This window comes from Protopterus annectens, chromosome 1.part2, assembly GCF_019279795.1.
Source record: "Protopterus annectens isolate FY-2018-M chromosome 1.part2, PAN1.0, whole genome shotgun sequence".
Taxonomy (NCBI): domain Eukaryota; kingdom Metazoa; phylum Chordata; order Ceratodontiformes; family Protopteridae; genus Protopterus; species Protopterus annectens.
The window spans coordinates 1,172,785,325-1,172,806,168 of NC_056727.1; positions in this window are offsets into that span (position 1 = coordinate 1,172,785,325).

The following is a 20,844-nucleotide window of genomic DNA, read 5'->3' on the forward strand; positions in this document are numbered from 1 at the left end:
AGGTAACGTATGTGTCATATGTAAGAGCTGTGTTAGCTGTCTGGGTGATCTGCAGACACAATGTAAATGGCATTATGTGCATTACAGACCACCTGGTAATTAATTGAGAGATACCCTTTATGACGTACACACCTTCTTCCCGGACCCCAGGTGGGGCCATTATTTCAGTGTGGGTACAGTCTATGCAGAGATGGCCTTAGGTTGATTTGAGCCAATTGGGTGCAATAGGGACCCATGCCTAGGACAAGCCCTGTTCTTATCACTGCATTCTGCAGTCCAGATGCTGATCTGGAGCACTAATCAGTTCCCCAAGTTAAAGGCAACTCCTTCAACTTTAACTTGAGGAGGAGAAGAAGAGGAAAAAAAGAGTTTCTGGTCAATTACATGGATTATAGTCAATCAATAATGTGAGACTTTAGAGTTTTCATACTTTGCATTGTTCTGAAAATGCACATTGATGCAAAACATATTTTATTAGCTTTATAAGTGACTTAAGAATAATATTTAAAAATTGTCCCTGGTTTTAGAAACTTGTCACCCCCATTATTTTTGCCTCTGTGCAGAATTCTTAAGAAAAGAAGTTGAAAGGTGTTCTGCTAATGCAGTGTTGGCATTTATCAATGAATCCTGGCATCATACCTCTCAACTGGTCAGATTTTTGTCTTACAGTTTCGGTCTGTTCTTCATAACAGTTGTAGTATTTTGTCAAATCATTGAGGATGGAGGGGTTGGGGATGGGTGATGAGAGACTCATGACTTGGATGCTCCCAAACATGTTCCATATGAGGACCTGCAGATGTTAATTCTGGCCCTGAGTCTATGGCCCCCAGAACTTTAGGAACATGGGCTATTTCACAGAAGTGCAGAATGGTGCTGTCTCTCTCCTCTGTGGCATGAAACCACATCTGTTCCCTCACATGCTGCAGCAGGGCATTGAGAAACTGATGGAGTATTCTCAAGGCAGATGCCTGAAAAATCCCCACTGTGTCTCCAGCTAATCACTGAAAGCTCCCCATAGCTGATATACATGAAGGGGCAGATTCCAAAAGATTTCCTCTCAGTGTAAATGACTTACTTTGGTGTAAGGCCCATCTATAAGCAGGCTTACTGCGGGGCCAGATTCTTAAAGACCTGCTTTCAGTGTAAGTGGTTACTTACACTCAGAGAAAGTCTTTTGGAATTGGACCCAAAGCCACACATATTCCAGTATCCACTGTGATAGATAACCTATAATTCCAGATGAGGCTGACAGATAGCTACCAGATCTTGCATGGTGTCCCTCTCTGCATGGTAATGGTCCACGATGTTGTTGTTGTTGTTGTGGAGTCCATGAAATGTTGAGCAAGATCAGATAATGTAGCACCTTCAAGTATGCTTCTCAACTGACCCTCATTTTCAGGGATGTCACAGATTTTGGCTCAATATTTTGTTCTGTCCTTATAAGTTAAAAAAATGTTCTGTCCTCCTAATCCCTCCTAAAATCTGTGATTTTGGGAGAAAAGTTGGTGGATTATACGTAATATTTAATGTTAATTGTTATAGTTATAAACTATTTTTACTTCAGAAAACATATGTTGATTCATATTCTCTTGTTCTGTCAACTTTTCAGGTTTATAGTACTAATATTTTAAAAAGTGTCCCAGATTTGGAGCAATTTTCCCTAATTCTTTCTGGATTTGTCCTAATTACAGAGGTAAGAGGTTGAGAGCAATGCCTCCAAGTGCAATAATGAGGACCACTGTGGCATGCGACTACAATAATAGCCTGCATCTACACATTAACTAATATACTAACATATCTCTACAACTTCCCAGCATGAACACGAGTATTTTACTGCAGTCAGCATAGCTATTGTTAGAGCATCTCATCGCTGTCTGTATACATTTCTGAATAATTTTGCCATCTTGATTTACATACACATCTCCCCTAATTTTAATGCCACTGTTCATTAGCATCTGCTTATACAGCCATTAACATATACCATGGACAGCTCTGCTGTTCAGCATTCATCATTAATGCTATGCACGTCTTTAAGTTGTATAAACCCTGTACATAGCCACTCTTCACACAAAATTGCTTACTTTAATACAGCTTAAGATTTCTGAATCCTAATGGCACAATTACAACAAAAGAATACTGCAAAAAATAAATAAATAAATTAAATAAAATAAAAATGGTTAGCCTTATTTCCCAGCATTTTTCTGTGTGTCAGAGTGGTGATTATTTAGCATTAAGACTGGTTATCTTGTTTTGTATAATTAATACTGACAGATTTGAAAATGACACAAAATCAATAGTAGATTTTGCTTTATTTTTCAGTTATATACTCTATACCCAAACAATGAATTAAGCTAGGACTATCTCACAGAACAGGTTCATAGGCTCATAGGTGTATACTGGGCTAATGACCACTAAGGTCCTTATAAGCCTTGCCGTGCAACCCAAATGTGACCCACAAATTTGATTTATATAGGTGGCAATTTACTGACTGCCCTATGTCAATCAGAGACATTAGGAGCCAGACCAGGGATGAGTTTCTGATTATCCATCCATTGGTCTAAGTTGTACTTAAACAGGGATAAGGAGGAACTTAGCTTTACATGGATGGGGAGCCTGTCCCAGAGAATGGGAATTTTCTGAGGAACATATCTGTCTCTCCAACATGTCCTATTAATGACACAAGCAGAATATGGGCAATTTAATCTAATAGTTCTGATGTTGTTTGTTTTGTGGATGTGCAAATGTTTCATCAAAACAGGGTCCAGGGATGCCTTGTATACCAGGCAAAGATCACCTCCCAAAAGTCTGTATGATACCAAGTAGAGAGACAAGGCTTTGAGATGATCAGTGTAGGACATTGTGTTTGCTCCCTGTATTCTTTTTATAAGGAACCTTGTTGGACGTTCCAGTTGCTGCATGTATCTGGTCAGGTACATAATGAAGCCGGCATTATACTCTATGATGAGCCTAATGAGGGCCAAGTACAGTGGAATGATGACCTCTCTGGACCTAGATGCCATGCCCTTGCTTATAACTTGAGCAAAATAGAAGGATTTTCTTATTACATTGTCAAAGGCTAGGCTACTGTCTACATGTGTTCCCAGTTCCCTGACTAGTGGATCAAATTTTAAGTGCATTTTAGTGATACCATAGTTACCTGGGGTGGTAGACTTCCCAAATGGTACTATAATACATTTCTTGGTATTGAGTTTTAAGCCATGGTTTTGGCACCAAGAATTTGTCTGTATTAGACCTTCCTGAAGGGTGTTCTCATCTTGGGGGGATTCAATGACTGGCCCCAGTTTGCAATCATCTGTGAACTTGGTTAGCCAAAGGCCTTTCACATTAGCTGTGACATCCAAGAAGTAGATGCCAAAGAGGACTGGGCCCAGCAAAGAGCTCTGGAGGACTCCACTGCTGACTGGCCTCTGTGAAGGTGACCTCACTGATTCTAACCTCTGGGTCCTATCAGTGAGCCAGCTAGCTATCCAGCATGTTATAAAGGTGTTTATACCTAGTTCCATAAGTTTGTTGACAAAGCACAAGTGAGGTATTGTATCAAATACTTTAGCCAGATCTAGGTGGACAGTATGCACCATTTTCCCCTCATCCATTGTGCTAGTGACTTTTTCAAAGAAGCCCAACAGATTCAGTAAGCATGACCTTCTTCTGACAAAGCCAAACTGGGATGGATTCAATGTCTGGAGGTGTGCTATATCCCTGTTGATAATTTCCATGATAATTCTTTCCATGGCTTTGCAAATAAGACTAGTTAGACTAATGGGTCTGTACTTTCCAGGATCTGTTGAAGGTCCTCCCTTATGAAGGGGGATGACTGTCACAATCCTCCATTCACATGGCACAAAGCCTGTTTTAAGACTATAGTTAAATAACAACTCCAGAGGTCCTCGTAAGTCATATTTTAGACTAATAATTGTCTAATATAGAACTGAAGTGGAAATCTATGATAGAATAATTATTCTATTAAACTGCTCATGGTCATTGGTTGTTGGTTTGTAATGCCTTTTGCATCTTGTCCATTTATCTTGGAGGCTGAGGTACCTGGATTTTTATTATCACTTTAACAATATCATTTGGGGAGCATTTAATGCTGTCATATATTATTTTATACAGTGCTGTTGTTTTATGTAAAGTTCAAGATTATGGTAAGAAAACCATAGCCTCTGTCTGAATTAAAGGTGAAACCTTAGTCCCTTGTTAGCCAAAACAGTTATAGTTCAAAGTCAGTTATAATGCATGGAGTTTAGGAGACTAGCTCAAATTCTCAATTGTCTCAAAGCACTGGCTGCCAGCAGTGGTGGTGCTGCGGTAGCATTGTCACCTCACAGTAAGACGCTGTCCGGTTCGAATACTAGCTACAGCATCTTCTGCGTGGAGACGTGTGTGAATGGGCGTACCTTCGTTGAAGGTTGTGCGTCAGGGCTGGTAACTCGGCACGTAAAAATCAACTACCAATCATTAGCAGACCAGAGTTCCACTGTGGCACCCCTTAACCAGGAAAAGCCGAAAGACACAACAACAACAACAACTCAAAGCACTGGCTGGTTAAGTGACTTGGTCAAAGTCACACAATATGTAAGAATTCAAACCTTGCACCCTTAGCAGAAGGAAGCAACTTAAGTCAGAGCGTTAGTCCTCTGCTCTAACTGCACATTATTACTAAATCTGTTTGGTTGTAGGATACATACATTTTCAGCTTTCAGAAATACATTTCAAACTTTGTAATGAGCTGACAATAAAGTATCTAGTGTCTATGTAATTTCTTTGCCTGCTTTTTAGACAGCTAATAAACTAACAGAATTGAATGGCTTAGTCCTCTACCCTAGTTAATATGTTTTACATAATCTCCATTCTACTTCTAGAAAGTTACATTATTTTCACAGTGAAATTATTACAGCATGGATTAGGATTACCATTCTGTTCAATTTGTCATAGGGTACTAAATATAAAATATCCATGAAGATCACTGTCATTGTGCTATGTAACTGTACATTTACTTTAATAAATGGTATACTGCCTTATATGAAATTAATGTATTTCAAGGCTTTGGCCAAAGTTATAACTGAAAAAAATGTTTTTGCATCAGTTCACTTACATAATTAACAAATATATAAATAAAATATATGGTAAAAGAACAGTAAAAGAGAAATGCATTTCTGATTATGTTTAGACATAAATTATGACATCTGCCAAGTGAGACATGCCTAGATTTTTTTTAAATGAAAATATGTTTAATATGTTAAACAGATGGACAATATAACAACCAGAATTGGTTATATTACAGAGGCATAGAAAAATAACTTTAGCAGAGAAGCAGCGAAAATACCTGCCTGTACATGACTATCTAGTTTATTTAATTTTTATTTAAAAATATGTAATTATGTGATGCACAAATGGACATTTATTGATTCAGAACTTTAATTAAATAAATCTTTTTAAGAAGTGCGTAGAATTTCTTCTTTGATGCCTCAGTGTCATAGTTAAATTAAAGCACCTAATAAATAGTCCCACATTTCCCATCTGAGAACAGAACCCACATCTTTATTACTTTCGGACACCGAGGGTCACTGTGAAATTTGTTTTGCCAATAACAATGTAGAATACAATATTCTGAGATGACAGAAGCTGACATTCCTGTCGCACACACAGGACTCATTAGACCATACGTTTTCTTTTATCAACATTTTTGAATGTTTAAATAATGGTCCAGTCCACAAATAAAACTGAAGAACAGTTATAAAGTATACAAAAAGTGAACACTTGCTCTAATCAGTGTCTCTGCAGAGAGCCCTGCGGTCCCAAATGGTAATGAGGCACAGTCACAATGGACAGACCTTATTGTATGCCAACAAGAGGCATCACTCATATAAATAATTAAGGCTAGGATTCAGCTTTCTGAAAAGAAAATTATTTCCAGAAAAAGTTTACTGACTCACTAGCTATGATTCTTTCTAAATCAACAACATAAGGGAAAGCTGTTATAACTTAAAAAATAAAGAAACCAGATACTTAAGCAGAAAAAAATAATATGAAAGTATCTACATATTTTATTTATTATAGCAATCCATGTTGAAAGAAACCTTGGCACCTTGGCAGAAAACATTTTTATGACTGTAATAGTTACAAAGCAGCAATAATATTTAACAAAAGACATTCACAGACTGAACAATAGAACTAAGGAAATTATTCATAAAGTGCTCCGTCAAAAGTAACCCTAATAAATAATAATACAATCACCCAAATGCATGCAAATAATGAAAACAGCTGCACTATATGTAAACACTATATGTAGAAAAGACCTAAATGATGACTAAAACACAATAAAATCTAAAATGAAGCAAGCCCGCAACAGCCAATGAGACCCATGTAACCTGTGATTAACTAGTGAATTGGGTAGCAAAAATGTCCATGAAGGAGAATAAGTGACAGTGGACATCCAAGGAGGAGGCAAAGATTTGGCTGTCTGCAGTGACTGTATTATAGGAGAGGGGGTGTCCCTTGAACCTTCAAAAGTACATAAAATTTGTGGATTTGTTAGGTACTACCAGTCTGCACTTTCACCTAGTAACCTTCCTTATACTTGTCAGGATACTGAGGCATATAAAAATACAGTATATCAGGCCCTTGCTTATGCCGATACACATGGTAGTGGCCAGAGGGAAAAATAAAAGAAAAAAAAAATGAAAACAATCCTTCCATGGATGAAGGCCACTGCAGCCCGATACTCACTACAACCACCAAATTCTGGAAAATAAGTGGAGGCAAATCCCGTACAAAATAAGGAGAATCCCACAAAAGTCCATGCAGTAAATGGGTGAATGGGCATCCAGGAGTACTTGGCAGTCAGGAAAGTAAACACACACATATTTATATATATAATTATATTTCCATATATCAAATTAGCTTTAAACCAAAGAGTGGAAAGTCCCTCCCAATATATCAAAGCCCATCTCATTAAAACTCTGGGATAGACTTTAACAGTGGTCCTGCAGAATGGTGCAAGTTCTGCCCTCTTGAAACAATCCCCCAAAAAACAAGGTTCAATAACTTGGGTGGAAAGATCAGATGTACAATTAAGATCCAAGTCAACAATATGAATACTAACAAAATTGTGTGTGTGTGTTTGTGTGTGTGTGTGTGTGTGTGTGTGTGCGCGCGCGTGTGTGTATGTGTATGTTTCTGTCTGACTGCCTGTCTGTGTGTATTACTCCAAAATAAAACAGCTGTTGGCGTTCAAATAAAACTACTGAACAAACCACAAAAGATAAAGAACGCCAATTCCACGGTATCTTAAGACGCTGATAACACCTTCCAAATGCAATAACTCACTTTAGCAAAATGCTAAACTAGTGTTCTCAAACTCAAAAACTGTTGACCATTTCAGTAACGTTAAAACGCCAATTTATTATCCAACATAGTTACGCGCTTTCACCTGCTGCACTACAGGCTTCATCAGAACAACGCTACAACAAACTGTTACAATTTAAATAAATGTTTTGGCGCCAATGGTGCCAGAATTTTAAAGTGACACATGCCTATTTAAAAACAAGCTTCAAAAGCTCATCCTAATTTATCAATACAATAAGAATCATACACAAATCTTTGTCTAAATAAACATCATTAATTTTAAAAGTTTAAAAAAACTACAGTTTTATGTAAATTATGTAAAATATAAGTACTAAAATTTTGTATAATAAACATTTCTTTAATTTCAAGATCGAAAAAAATCATCCTAATGCAATACATTCTTCGTTAGTGGCCACAATACAATATATTTAATTCTGTTCAACTGTATTTGAATGCTAAATATGATCTAACAAGCAATGGTCAAAAGAGGCTTAATGGTAAAATAATCATTAAGCCCTGGTGGTGTAGAGGCATCAGTGTATAGTTGCCACCATATTTCCTTATAGGATAACATAACTTTATAATTACCCCCTCTAGGATCAATTTGGATACTATCCAGTATGGCAAATTTAAAATTGTGTTTATCTCCACAACTGTACACATGCCTATATAAAGCATTATTTACGTCCTTCGTCCTTAAACTATACAGATGTGCATAGATACGCTTTTTAAACTTCCTTTCTGTCTTTCCTATGTAAAATCCTGGACAAACAGTACATTTAGCTAAATATATGATCAATTGAGAACTACAATTATCCTGTAGAAATCTAATATTAGTCCTATTAATATTATCTAAAGTAATTCCTCCTTCCTCATTAATGGCATAACACTGATTACAGCTTCCACATTTTTTGGTGTGTTTATTAATTGCAGCCTTAACTATTTGTCCTCTTTCAAGATAGTTCTTAATATTACACTGTGGTGGTGGTGCTGTGGTAGCGTTGTCGCCTCACAGTAAGACGTTGTCCTGTTCGATTTTCAGCTAGAGCGTCTTCTGTGTGAAGACATGCGTGAATGGGCATACCTTTGTTGAAGGTTGTGCATCAGAGCTGGCAACTCGGCACGTAAAAATCTACTGTCAATCATTAGCGGACCGGAGTTCCGCTGTGGCAACCCCTGACCAGGAAAAGCCGAAAGACACAACAACAACAAGATAGTTCTTAATATTACGTCCCATTTTATTTACAAATAAAGGTTAGAACACTAATATGTTAGCAATATCCTGGTCCGCTAATATTATATTCCAATTATTAACCATTATGTTCTTTATTTTTGTAACATGTGGTCCATACTCTAATATACATGCTCTATTAACTTTTGTACCAGTACCGGTAAGCCTCTCTTGGTTCTTGAGAACAATGTCTTTTTTGTAATAATTATAACCTAACAGGGGAATGTATTTACTTCCCCACTCTTTGATGACAAGCTTACCCACTTTCTTCATCATATTAGTATCATAACCTCTGTCTTTAAATAAAGTAATGATATACAACACTTCTTCTAACATCTCAGTGTGATGATGTCGTTCAAATAGCTCGTATAAGTTGTTTTTTGTATATATTGGTTAATAGTTTTCTAGGATGGTTACTTGAATATTCTAAATAGCCATTGGAAAATGTATTTTTCCTGTATATTCGAGACTTAAAACATCTTTCTCCTTTTGAAATGAACGTATCTAGATAGGCTATTCCTTCATGACTGCTGGAGGATGTAAACTTTAAGAAGTCATTACTTTGGTTAAGATACTCCAAAAATTTTTCCAACATAGTTGGGCTACCATCCCACAAAATATAGATGTCATCGAGGAAACAGGAGTAGTATTTAATATGTTTGATAAAATCACTCTTGAAAACTACAGTTTCCTCCCAATCAAGCATAACCAGATTTGCAAATATGGGGGCACAAGCTGCCCCCATAGCTACTCCTCTGGTTTTCCTAAAATACTCTCCCTCATAATAAATATAGTTGTGTTCCAAAACTAATGACATCATATCTAGGATAAGACAGGTTTTATCCCAATCAAGTTCAGCATACTTCCTAATACTATTGACAAATGCCTCTAACCCTTCTTCTTTAGGAATACATGAAAAAAAGATCTATGACATCTATTGTAACAAATAAGAGATCATCTTTCCAAAGATTAACTGGATAGATTTTCAAAAATTCCCAGGAATCTTTAACTAAATGGGGACTTTTGTCGTAAATGTGTTTTAGCATGGTGTCTACTGCTACCCCCAAAGGGAAAGTTTTTGATCTACTGCCAGAAATAATGGGTCTAAAGGGTGGGTTATCAACATTTTTGTGTACTTTAGGAATTCCAATGATGGATGCAAGTGTAGGGTATTCAACCTTCAAAAAATTATAAGTATCTTCTGTAATTCTTTTATCTATCAAAAATTCTTCCACATGCATGTCTATACCTCTATAGGCTATATTAATTTAGTTCAAGGAAACTATGTCATAGTTACCCGACATATATAGTAGATCATGCATTTTGGAAGCATATTCAATACTATCATATATTACTATGCCTCCCCCTTTATCGGGTTTCATAACCCGAATTTTTTTTGTCATTCCTCAAATCTTGTAAAATCTTGTATTCTTCCTTAGAAAGGTTAAATTTTGTTCTTTTCCCATTAATATTGTTCTGTAATTGGTATATTTGTTTTGTAACAGATTTGTCATGAATTGAAATAATGGGATGCATGGGGGGCATATAATTACTTTTCGTTTTCAGAGTTATAATACCCTTACTTTGGTTTTCTTTATTATTAGGGACATTATTGAACATTATAGCCAAATTCAATTTCCTAATATACAATTTAATCTCACTTAGACAATCAACTAGTTTAAAACCCGTTGTGGGAATATATTTCATACCTTTAGAAAGTAATTCAAAATGAGTAATGTCCAATGTGAGATCATTGTAATTGTATATATTAAAATTTTTGTAAGAATTTACAGTACCATCTTTGACAATGTTCTGATCAAGGTCCCTACTTGTGCTATTGTTAGCTGAAACTAATACCTCATCTCTTCCCTCATTCCTTGGGTGTTCGTGTATCTTCTGAACCTTTGATACCCTTGATTTTGCTGTGGGTAATATTTCTTCCATCCCCCCTTCCAATCCCATTCTTGGTCCTTTTTTCCTTCGTAATAAAAATGTGGTCTTTCCTCCCTTTGATGTATATAATTAAATTCACCTTTTTCATGTACACCTAGGTATGCATCCTTAATATCCTTATTATAATTATTCTTGCCCCATACATATACCTTGCCCATTTTATACTGCTCCATGTCTCTTTGGAGCTTTCTACATTTCCTATTATAAACTGTCTTAGTGTTGTTATCGGCCACATTAAATTGCTTAACATACAATTTTTCCCACTGAGGGAACAAGAAATCACTTAAAATCAATTTGTTTAGCTTTTCTACATCATGCATACATTTAACCAGCTTCTTGTCATTATATTTTATCAAAAGATGCATGTATTGTAATCCACATTGGTCAATAAACTGGTTAAATTCAGATCTAATATTCTCAGATAATTCAACCCCCATAGGGTATTTGAAGAATCTCAACCCCATAGGAACAATTTTCAAATTAATACATTGATTGAGATAAGCATTGTCTAATTTCAAATTGTTAATAATGTTTAATTTTTTACCCAGGGTAAATATAAAATCCCTGAGTGTGCCCTTAGGTACTGATGCTTCGACCTGCTCACCATCCATTTCCCTATAATCAAAAACACAATTAGTGTCCAAAAAATTTCTTCAGAACATTACTCATATTATTGTGACATCTGTCAGTCAAAATAGGTTGTTCATGATAATTGTCAGTACCTTTGTCATCTGAAGCTCTAATATTAGTTTGAGCATATGTATTGTAAGTCCAAAGAGACACTGATAACAGCATGCCTATATAAAATACAGGTTTATTTTCACAAATTCAATAATATAGCCCATTTAGCTTTGCAGAACCAAGCAAAACTGTGTATCTTAGGTTATAACTACTCAGATATGCACAGGCCACAAAGCCCCTCCAGAACATAGGGTGTTTGAACAAAAAAGTCAAAGGCTACAGGTTGCTCCCAGGCAGAAGTTCCTGCTCTATAAATAAGTCATTTCACTGATACAATTTACATGCCATATTCTTTTAGATGACCAATCCTCTTGATGAGGAACTAGCTTCCTGTTTGTTGCTTTCAGGCAACTTCCTTATATATCACCTAGATTGTTAATTAAACCCTTGTGATCTAGCTAATTTCTGTGAGAATATTCCCACACTCCAAAATGAAACATACATTCTGATCCTCACCTTGAATGACTGGAGAAAGCACTGCCCCCCAAATCTACATCTCATGTGTCAGTATATATGTGGTAAATGCTTTAGTAAACTCAGGAGTTACTAATGCAGGTAGAATAAAGAACCCTTTTCAGTTCATTAAATGCTCTGTCTATTTCAAGATACCTTTGTACCTTGACAGGTGCTTTTCCCTATATGATATCTGTCAAAGGCAGCCAATGGCCTCAAAGCTGGATGCAAACATTTTGTAGTACCCAACTAGTCCAAGGAAAGTCCTCCCCTGTTTCATAGCAGATGAAACAGGTCAATTGTTTAGGCTTCTCACTGCACATCAAAGGACCATAAGGTTAATCTTTGGAACAGCAGCAATTTATGTACAATTATAGGGAAATGCATGGCAGTTCCAAAATTGCTGAATCTCAGAGTATTCCTGCTTCTCTGAGGTACAGCTATCTCAGACTAAGTATATATAAGTAGTGGGAGTGGAGGATGTAGTCCCCACATTGGGGAGGGGGGTGAATGGAAGCTTGCCTCCCCTGCAATTTATTTTTGGATACTACAACAATTTTCACACTTGCTGTTAAGTCACAAGGATCATAGTTACTTTCTCAGAGATGGGGACTCACATTAAAGTCTTGAAATTCTGGCAGGATGCCAGTCATTATGGCCTCTATTTCTTTTCAAGTTGTGGTCTTACTGCCACTCTTGTTATAAGATGCCCTAATTACTGGGTTTCTATCTAACCCCCAAGTGTACCACTTTCAGGCTCAGCTTGGGCTTCACAACCAGAAAGAAAGGATACAGCATAATATAAGAAGTTGATTAGCCCACAATCAGAGATACAAAAACAGTTCTAGGATTAATCAGTACAAGGCTGTCAATGAGTTGCTAAACTTCTTACAAGTGAAAAAATCTCTTTCTGATTTAATATATAGGGTTTTTACTTTTGAAGTAATGAAAATTTGGTACACATATTCTGGACATTAGTTGTACTCAGCCTTTTTTGCTAGGATCAAATAGCTGTCAGGTAGAAATCAATCATACTGTCACACTGCGGCAACAAAAGTCCTCTGAAGCACTGAACTTGCTAGCCGTATATAAGAGGTCATATGTCAGTTTCCCAAATGCAGTACACAATAAATATTTCTGGGACTTCTAATGAGATACTTAGGTACAAAACACATACATACTACTCCAGTGAAATATGTCTTTTCTGAGAAGGTACACTGTCTTTTTGTTTTGGCTTCCCCTGCCCGCAATTGACTATCAGCTGCCACCAACTCTTCTACTTGTTCACCAGGTCTATCAAACCCACATTAGCTTCCCACAATTTCAATCTGACCTACATCTGGGGCCAATCAAGAGATCAGGGACACTGGTGCAACATCATACTACTACCAGGGAGTGTACCCTGACCCTCTTCCACCATGTGGCAGCCTTATCAGCTCTGCAACTCCTGTTGTCTATGGGAGGTGCATGCAAGCTTCCACACATGTGCAACCTCCTGCCCGAGTTTTATATCACTTGCAGAGCAGAGTTCGCCTGTCTTTTAATGTTGCTATTGCACTGAGCCTTGGCAGGCCCCTTCTCCCAGGAAAAGAAAGCTAGCATTAAACATTGACTCCTGTCCTCACCCATCTGGTCCCCTCCAGCACCCTTACCACTAGCAGAACCAGAGTCATCTGGAGCATAGTAAGGGCTTTATCTTCTGCAACATAGTGTCGTTTGAAGGTTCATTATCTTTGGCTATGAAAGTATCAACTAAATACAGTGGCCACATTGCTCTTAGACAGATGCTGCCTCCCCAACAAAACCATATTAGTAATCATTCAGAAATGATCCTGTAACAGCCATTTACTTTCATATATCACCCTCCTACAAAAAAATTCTACCCACATTCTGCATGCTGTTAATAGCTCACTGACAGGAAAACAACAATATAACAGTGGCAACATGTTTCAACTTGCTGATATTAGACATATATGCTGACACCCCACCCCCACAGCACACAATAACAATAACATTTTTACTTGACAGTGATTATGTAACAACTCTGTTCTTTAATGTTCAACTTTTGTCAGTGGACCAGCATGGCACTTTTGTTCCTGAAAGCTTTGCACAAACTGCTTTTTCATTTGTCCCTTGAATGTTTATAGTTTTATGTCTGCCTCTAGTATGAAGTTTTACTGATTTAAGAATTTTATATAGCTTTGTTTCAAGATGTTGGAAGCTTCACATTAAACAGCAAAAGTAAATTCAAAAGGGTGTGTGCATTTATGTGTTGTCCAAAAAAAAAAAGTGGAGGGTCCATGGATTCAAAACAGCCCTGGGCCCAATGTACATTTAATCCATTTCACCACATGCTCAGATTACATCCACTTTATGTGCAGACCTCTGCTGTTTGATTGCAAAGAAAGTAAAAGAACAAATAACTAGACAGTAATGTATTTTAGATGTTTGCTCTTGGACACATGGATATCCTTCCTCTCAGACTAGCCTTATTAATGATTGTTTTATGTGACTCATGAAATGGTCCTTTGCATTCATCCACAGACTGCAACCCAAAACTCGCAATCACTTCTGACAATCATCTCTCATGTATGATTGTCAGGCGTGTTTTCATAACAGACACTGCAATGCATTTCCATTTGTTGTTATACAGTACCCCATCCCACAATGACTGCCACAAGAATAAAATAAATAAGTAAGTGCCATTTTATTCTGATGTGGGCAGTGTGTACTGTTACCATGGCTCAAAGATAAATATGGCTTTATGCCAGCCTACTTACCATAGCTCTCAACCTCTAAGTGAAAGAATCGGGGAAAAGCTAACACGTATAGGGGAACAAAGGACAAAAATCAGAGACAGGTTTTAAATATTGCTCTTACATAATTAGTTTTTTTTCTGAAGGATGCGAAGTCTGAAATTCTCTCAATGATTATCATAAAAGGAATAATTTATGAGGAGCACAGCCAAAAAATATATATATATATATATATATATATATATATATATATATATACATATATGTTCCTATTACATGATCGCAGATGCATTCTGTTGAATGCATCTTGATCGAACGTAAAAGAACAAAAAGGCAAAATAGCGAAGTGGCTTTTAAGCAAATTCTTTCCCTGGGAAAGAATTCACCTGGCCGCTTCTGTTACTTTGCCATTTTTTGCACTGTAGTGCGATCTCAGAGTTGGTATATTTAAGTAGGGGGATGTGGGGTCACAGCCCCTCACATTATGTAATGTTTTAAAGTTTTTTTTTTGTTTCTTTTTTTGGAACAGCGATTTTTTTCCCTTGGAAAGAAATCACTGTTCTGAGGTTTCGACATTGTAAGCTTTCACTTACAATGGGGTCGCTTAATCATCATTCTCTTTTTTAAGCATTCAGTGATATAATATAAACTCTACGCACATATATATCTATCTATATATATATATATATATATATATATATATATATATATATATATATATATATATATATATATATATATTCAAAACCCAACTATTCAAACACCTGTCCACTAAATGGAAATGTACCTGCCTTCACCCAACCTAATCCAAGGAGGTTCTCGCTCTGGTTCCCACGCTCTACAACTCTCATAGTTAACTTCCTGTGAGCCTGTCTAAACTCTCAACAATTTCTATAGCTTCTCTCTAAGCTCTCAATAACTCCTACAGGTACACTCACACAGCCCAACCTTGTAAATATTGTAAATAGCATTCTACTATTGATGTGTGCATGTAAAGCATATTTACATTCTCTTAAAAGGTTTGTATGTAAACTGTTTCCACACCTAACACATATCTGTTTTCTTCAAATGAAACTGTATGATCCCTACCTTCAAGCTTAATGAATTTGTTAACTATGCATGATATTGAATGCATTTATGAGCAACTATTCTACATAATATTATCTTTAATATTAACTATCAGTTGTATCTAAATTGTATAATGCATCTTGGAGCTTTTCTCCCAGGCCCTCCACTGAAAATGGGTCAATTTGGCCCAGTGGACTTCCCCATTAATCAAACTGCAAATAAATAAATAAAAATATACAGTGGATATAAAAAGTTTACACACCCCTGTTAAAATGCCAGGTTTTTGTGATATAAAAAAATGAAACCACAATAAATCATTTCAAAACTTTTCCCACCTTTAATGTGATCTATAACATGTACAAGTCAATTAAAAAACAAACAAATCTGTTAGGGGAAAAAATACAAAAAATAAAAAATGTACAATATGCTGATTGCATAAGTGTGCACACCCTTAAACTAATACTTTGTTGTGTGTGTACACCCTTAAACTAATACTTTGTTAAAGCACGTTTTGATTTAATTACAACATTCAGTCTTCTTGGGTATACACCTGCCATCAACTAAAGAGACGCAGATTAACCCCAAATAAATTTCAGCTGTCCTAGTAGGATTTTCCTGACATTTACTCAGTTGCCTGCTACAGCAAAAGTCATGGTTCACAGAGAGCTTACAAAGCATCAAAGGGATCTCATGACACCTGCCATCAACCAAAGAGACTCAGATTAATCCCAAATAAATTTCAGCTGTCCTAGTAGGATTTTCCAGACATTTACTCAGTTGCCTGCTACAGCAAAAGCGATGGTTCACAGAGAGCTTACAAAGCAACAAAGGGATCTCATTGTTGAAAGGTATCAGTCAGGAGAAGGGTACAAAAAAATTTCCACAGCATTGGATATACCATGGAACACAGTGAAGACAGTCATCAAAAAGTGGAGAAAATATGGGACAACAGTGATGTTTCAAAGAACTGGACGTCCCTCCAAAATTGATGAAAAGATAACAAAAACTGGTCAGGGAGACTGCCAGGAGACCTATAGCAGCACGGAAGGAGCTGCAGGAATTTCTTGCAAGTACTGGTTGTGTACTACATGTGACAACAATCTCCTGTATTCTCCATATGTCTGGACTATGGGGTAGGGTTGCAAAACGGCAGCCTTTTCTTACACAGAAAAACATCTAGGTCTGGCTAAAATTTGCAAAACAATACATCAAGTCTCCCAAAAGCATGTGGGGGAAAAGTGTTATGGTCTTGTGAGACCAAGGTTGAACTTTCTGGCCACAATTCCAAAAGGTACATTTAGTGCAAAAACAACACTTAAGATCACCAAAAGAACACTATCACCATGGTGAAGCATGGTGATGGCAGTATCATGCTTTGGGGTTGCTTTTCTTCAGCTGGAACTGGGGCTTTGGTCAAGGTGGAGGGAATTATGAGCAGTTCTAAATACCACTCACTTTTGGCCCAAAGCCTTCAGGCATCTGCTACAAAGCTGAAGATGAAGAGGAATTTCATCTTTCAACACGACAATGACCCCATGCATACATCCAAATCAGCAAAAGAATGACTTCACCAGAAGAAGATTAAAGTTTTGGAATGGCTCAACCGGAGCCCAGACCTAAATCCAATAGAAAATCTGTGGGGTGACCTGAAGAGGGCTGTGCACAAGAGATGTCCTTGCAATCTGATAGATTTGGAGCACTTTTGCAAGGAAGAGTGGGCAAATATTGCCAAGTCAAGATGTACCATGCTGATAGACTCCTACCCAAGAAGACTGAATGCTCTAATTAAATCAAAAGGTGCTTCAACAAAGTATTAGTTTAAGGGTGTGCACACACAACAAACTATTAGTTTAAGGGTATGCACACTTTTGCAACCAGCCTATTATATGTTTTTTATTTTTTATATTTTTCCTGTAACAGATTTGTTTCTTTTTTAATTGAATTGTAGAGGTTATAGGTCACATTAAAGGGGGAAAAGTTTTGAAATTATTTTTTGTGGTCTCTTTTTTTATATCACAAAAACCTGGCATTTTATCAGGGGTGTGTAAACTTTTTATATCTACTATATATATATATATATATATATATATATATATATATATATATATATATATATATATATATGGGTCTAGGTCTTATGATCGAAATTACAGAATATCAAACTTAAGACATAGAAACTCACTTACGTGAAAGTACAGAACACTGAAGCTGTACTTACGCGAAGTACAGAACATCAAAGATGTACTTTCGCGTAAGCCGGTTCTCTGAAGCACATTACAGTGGGGATAAGGAATTACATCCTTTTCTCTACTGTAGTGCGATCTCAGAGTTAGTATATTTAAGTAGGGGGGTGTGGGGGGGCGCAGGGGGGGTTTGCCCCCTGCAAAAGAGTATTTTGTAAAGTTTTTAATTTCAGTTTTAGGGTAGGGAAGGGTGGGGTAGGGGAACGGTTTATGCAAAAGTACATCTTCAATGTTGTGTACTTCGCATAAGTACAGCTTCGATGTTCTGTACTTTCGCGTAAGTGAGTTTCTGTGTCTTATGTTCGATATTCTGTAATTTCGATCATAAAACATAGACCCATATATATATATATATATATATATATATATATATATATATATATATATATATATATATATATATATATATATATATATATATATATATATATATAAAGAAAAATCAGGGACAACTGATAGGAATGCTACTTACCTGAGCAAATTAAATGAAATATCTGTACAACACAGTTCTATCCTCACTAGTCAGCTTCCCTCCATTGAATAGCTACACTGCCTTCTAGAGAAAAAATATAACAACAAGACTCCATTCCACAGTGCCTTGCAATCATACACATACTTCTTATAGTCTGTAGCTACTCCTTTCTTCTAACAGTTTCCTGTTCGCAGGTTTTGTTTTATGTAGTATGAGCCCCCTACTATGATTAACTTCTGTAGCCTGGCCTCATCTTCCAGAAAAAAAGGAAAACAACAGGAAAGAATCATCATCTAATCGGTAGGAAGGTTTGTGGTATCTCGGTAAGGCTGAAATTGTGATGTGTCAATAAAAGGTAATAACAATAAGGTGTTCAGTTGCAATGCTTGAGAATGCGCACTACCTGATAAAAGATCAGTGTTGTGACATTTACTGCACATGTGCAATCAGCTTCAGCCACACATGTATGTATAAAATTTGTGATGACATTTAAACACTTTTTTTATTTTTTAAAAGTTCTTATAGTAATAACTTTAGGACTGTTACATTCTGCTAATATGCTAACTAAAATGAGTTTGCAAAACTGAATGACATAAAACTCTTGTAAATAAAAGTATTTCAGATGAATAACAGGAGGAATATACTGGATATCAAGCCACAGGCCCCAGGTGGTCAGCTAAATCCCTGAATCACTCTTATTATAATCTTCCAGTGACATCAGAGGAGGCTTCACAAGTTAAACCATCAGAGTGTGACAGAGCTTGAACTCCTTTCCTTCTAAAATATGGTACATTTGTTCACTTAATGGTAGCACAGTGACCTCGGGCTCACTCAGTTATTGAAGCAGTAGATTATATTAGACTTCATAGTACAACTTCATCTAAAACATGCATTTCGTTTTTTTTCAATTGTAGTGCAGTATTTTCCTCAATATTAGCAGCACAAAACTTAGCAATGTGACCCCTCCCCCACATTTGAAGCAAATTAACACATTCCCTTGGATTCAATAAACTCTGTGCAGGAATAGTGCTATTCCTGAATGGAGTGGTTCGTGTCCGTGTAGCCACAGCAGCACGCCTTGCATAATCATGAAGGCGTGCCGCTGTTAAGGCTAAATGGACATGAAGACGAACGAGTGCAGGGGGCATGTTTAAGTAGTGCACAGACTACGAACATACCCCCCACACTCAGAAAATGCTGTACGGCACTTTTTAAAAGTATTTCAGTGTCCGTGGACACTGAAAGCAAAAAGAAATAAGCTCTTTCAGTGTCTGTGGACCCTGAAATAGGTAGTAGAGTGGAACAAAATGCAGGGGGTGTGTGACAGGTTCTGTCACACACCCCCTGCATTGCCAAAGTGCCATACGGCACTTTGCCTCGCAACTGCACAGATCTCTGCTGAATGTCCAGAGTACTGCCTCACATATTTGGAAGCCATAACTTGCAACTGCACAGATTTCCACAGAGTGCTGGCACACATGTATGGTCAGCCCCATACCTCCCAACTGCACAGATCTTTGCAGAATGTCCACACTATTGCCGCATATATTTGGTCAGCACATATCCCCAACAGCAGAGATCTTTCCAGAATTCCAGACTGTTGCCTGATATATTTGGTCAGGCATACCTCTCCACTGCACAGTTTCCTCAGAATGTCCAACTTTTTGCCTCATATGTCATATCCTTTGGAAATTCCATGGTAATGCACAACCTGTTCCTGTGAAAAACTGAGAAAGTTGATAGAATGGCAGGTTGTGCATTACCAAATGTTAAATATTAGTATTGTGGATATATCCCATTAAAGTGGTCATATATATTTTTTCCCATATAAGTGAAGTTTAAGTGAAGCTGAGCATGTTTGCACTCCAGGTTGTAGGAGCCAAATACAAAACGATAGGCAAAATTTTCAGTGGTGAAATAGTGTAGCAGTTAGTGCTCCGGCTTTGCATGCAGAAGTTCAGGATTTAAGTACCAAGGCAAGCCATTCCTTTTTAAATGGGAAAGCATTGTTATATGAATTTTATTTTTATTCTCTCACAAAGATGTAGGAATTTATATTTGTTAACCAGGGTAGTGTATCTGTTCCAGAACTGCAGTTTCAGTAGATATATGATGTGAACTGTTCTATCAACCTTTTTATTTTCCTTTTTTTTATTTTAAATTAAGGCGTGTTTAAGCATATTTAAGCGTGTTTAAGCAACGCTAAGTCATGCTAACCAGGATTAAGCTCTTTTAAGGGCTAAGCGACTTTTAGCATCACTTAACGTCACACAAACCTACTTACAACTGCTTAAAACTGCTCTAATCCCTCTGTCTCCAGCAGTCACTGTTCGGCCTAGCAACAAAATGATCAGCCTTGGCAGGTTTCAAACCCAGAACCCTGAACACTGCAGTAAGAAAACTACCACTACACCATATCAGCTGTGAAGGTCACTAGTGTTTCAGTAAATATATCATACATAATGGTCAAATAACATTAGGGAACAACATCTGTAGAATCAATAATGCTGTGCCATATATATATACATACGTTTTTTATATATATATATATATATATAT